This window comes from Spermophilus citellus (genome assembly GCF_964194105.1).
Source record: "Spermophilus citellus genome assembly, chromosome: 5".
Classification (NCBI taxonomy): Eukaryota; Metazoa; Chordata; class Mammalia; order Rodentia; family Sciuridae; genus Spermophilus; species Spermophilus citellus.
Window position 1 is genome coordinate 118,549,707 of NC_138186.1, and position 2,959 is coordinate 118,552,665.

Genomic DNA, 2,959 nt, shown 5'->3' on the forward strand with positions numbered 1-2,959 from the left:
GCAGGGAATGCGATGGTGACATGGGTTCAGTTTTAGGTGATAAGAATGAATGATTGTGAAGCTTGATATTTAAAGAAAATAATTTTGGTTGTATTAAATCTCAATATACCCAAATAAATGAATTGCTCAAGTTCAAAGTCTTTCCTATGGCATTCAAAGCTCTTTGCAATATGAACCTAACCTACATCTCCCACATCATCCTCTGTTCTCTTTCTCTACCTTTTATGTCAACCACACCAAACTTCTCTCAAAGACATCCTCCCAAGTCCCAAGAGTAAAATAGGTTATTAAATCATATAAATTTTGTGTAATGGTTTAGTACTAGTCTCCCCTAATACTCTATGAATTCTGCAAAGGTAGGAACTGTGTCTCTTTTGTGGATGTGTTTCTCCAGCATTTAGCAGAACCTGCCTTATAAATACTCCTTGCCCTAGGATTTCACTGGCATTTTGTACTTATGGTTGCTCTTTACTCAAAACTTCCCTTTCCCTGTGGCAAATTCCACGTACCCTTCAAAAACCCAGATGAAATGTCACCCTCTCTGTGAAACATTGTACAGTCCTCTCAAGTGGAGTTAATTCCTTCTTCCACATGTTCCCATAGTGTCTCTCATATAGTTTTTCTTCTACCATAGCTAGAATCCTGCCATCAATATTCAATTTCCATGCATTGTTTCAACTAAATAAAAGATGTTGCAAACCAAGACCTCCCTCTTGCTGACCTGATTCTAATTTTTAAGATCCTGTTATCTGTCATCTTGATTTTGAAAGAGCTCACTGAAATTTTTAAGACACACACTGGAAATCAACTAGAAAGATTTTGTAAGAGTCTACATAAGAAATGAGAAAGACAAGAACTAAAGTAGTAGGAATAGACAGTTGGAAGCAGAATGAAGAGCCATTTCTGAGGGAAACTAGGAAGGATTTTTTTTTTTTTTGTACCAGTGGTGCTTAACCCGTGAGCCACCTCCCCAGCCCTTTTAATATTTTATTTAGAGACAGGGTCTTACTGAGTTGCTTTAGGATTTCGCTAAGTTGCAGAGGCTGGCTTTGAACTCCTGATCCTTCTGCCTCAGTCTATAGGCATACATGGGGCTAGGATTTAATAATTCAATGGTTGAAACTGGAGAGCTGGGTTGCAAGAAATGGTAAGACTCAGCTTTGTGGTTTGGTAGTCACAGTGGATAAGAGGGAGAGTAACTGGGTGGAAAACAAAAACATGTCAGAGAAATGATGAAGAAAACACGTATATCCCATTTTGATGCTGTGGTCTGGTTGGTTAAAAAGCATAGGGAAACAAAGCTGGAGTTGGACAAAGAAGGTAAGGCCTGTGGGTGAAGAACCAAGGCCTGACAGGCTAACAGGCACACAGGAGGCTGAGGCAGGAGGATTGCAAGTTCAAGCCTGGCCTGGGAAATTTAGCCAGACCCTGTCTCAAAATAAATAAAATAATAAAAAGGACTGGAGATGTAGCTCAGTGGTAGAATGCTTGCTTAGCCTGTGTGAGGTTCTGGGTTCAGTTCCCAGTCCTGCAAAAGCGAAACAAAAAAACAAAAACAAGCAAGATAAAGCCTTCCCTTCTCAGATGGCATCACGTTACTCTCAGCAGTTCTATGAACTGATGCCCTGGTCCACTTCCTTTCAACACTGGAATTATCTCCAGGATTTGGGGCAGTAAGTGTGCTTGGAACCACAGTATTGGACCCAGATTTATTTCTTTAGCTACTATTATGCTGTTCATCTACAGTCACTGAATCTCTGACTGTCCTTAGGCAAGGTGTTACTTGCTCTCTATTCTCCTATCTGTAAGTGGCACTAAAGTGGGATTCAGAGTGGTGTTGTGAGGATTAATTGAGATAATATGTGGGAAAGCTAATGCATTTATACATAAGGGTCTACAAATATTTGTGGATTGAAAGATGTACCACAGTCCAAGAAACCTCAGATGTCCAAGGTGCAAGGGCAAGGATTTTGAACAACTTAACAAAGGTAAGAATGTTGGGCTACCTCTGCTATCCAGGAGACCCAGGGAGCGGTCAAGCCTCTACCTTTGGCTGCATTTTTCTTGTAAGGTTTGGCTTCACTTCACCTTTTTAAATTATATATATATTGTTTTTAGTTGTAGATGGATGCAACATATACATTTATTTATTTGTGGTGCTGAGGATCAAACCCAGTGCCTCACACAAGCTAGGCAAGCACTCCATCACTGAGTTACAACCACAGTCCCTTTTAAAAATTTTTTATTCTTTTGAACATGAAACGTCATCATTGTTTCCTGCTACAACGAGCATCTCCAGAACTTTCTTATCACACCAGCATTTGGACCTTCTTGATATCCTTGTTCCAGGTCCGTCTTTGGTGGCACTACTCTTAATTTTTCCGGAACACTTACTGCTCATACATTCGCTGTATTCTGTTCCACACTGGATGCTCCTAATTTCCACCATCTCAGCAGCCGAGAGATGCTCCCCTACTCTTCAGATGTGTCACGCCTACTGTTTGTTATCTGGCACTACAGACTTGTGTGCTTGGATGTGAAATCCTTTCATTTGCCTGGATGTGCACGTGCTGGATGTGGGGATACTTTTGTCCCCCCAGGCCAGCCCGAGATCCAGGAGAAGAGGGCCGCGCTACGGCTGGCGGGCACTCGGGTGGCGCCAGCGAGGGCCGCGGCCAGGTGCGCAGAGGCTCAGCGGCAGGCACGGTCCCATCGCCAGGGAGTCCGGGAGCCGCCAGGACGCGCATCTTCTCTCCTGATTCGTCTGTTCCGCGGCTGCAGATTCAGCTTGTCGCGGGGCGCGGGTCCTCAGGGTCGGGTGGGTCCAGCGAAGCCCGCTGCTGAAGCCGGAGGGCGAGGTCCGGTCTCCCAGGCAACAAAGACACGCTGGGTAGCGGCCAGGTGCTGGTGGGCTAGAGGCCTCGTTTCTGCCGCGTGATCCTCCCCGAAATAGCGGGCG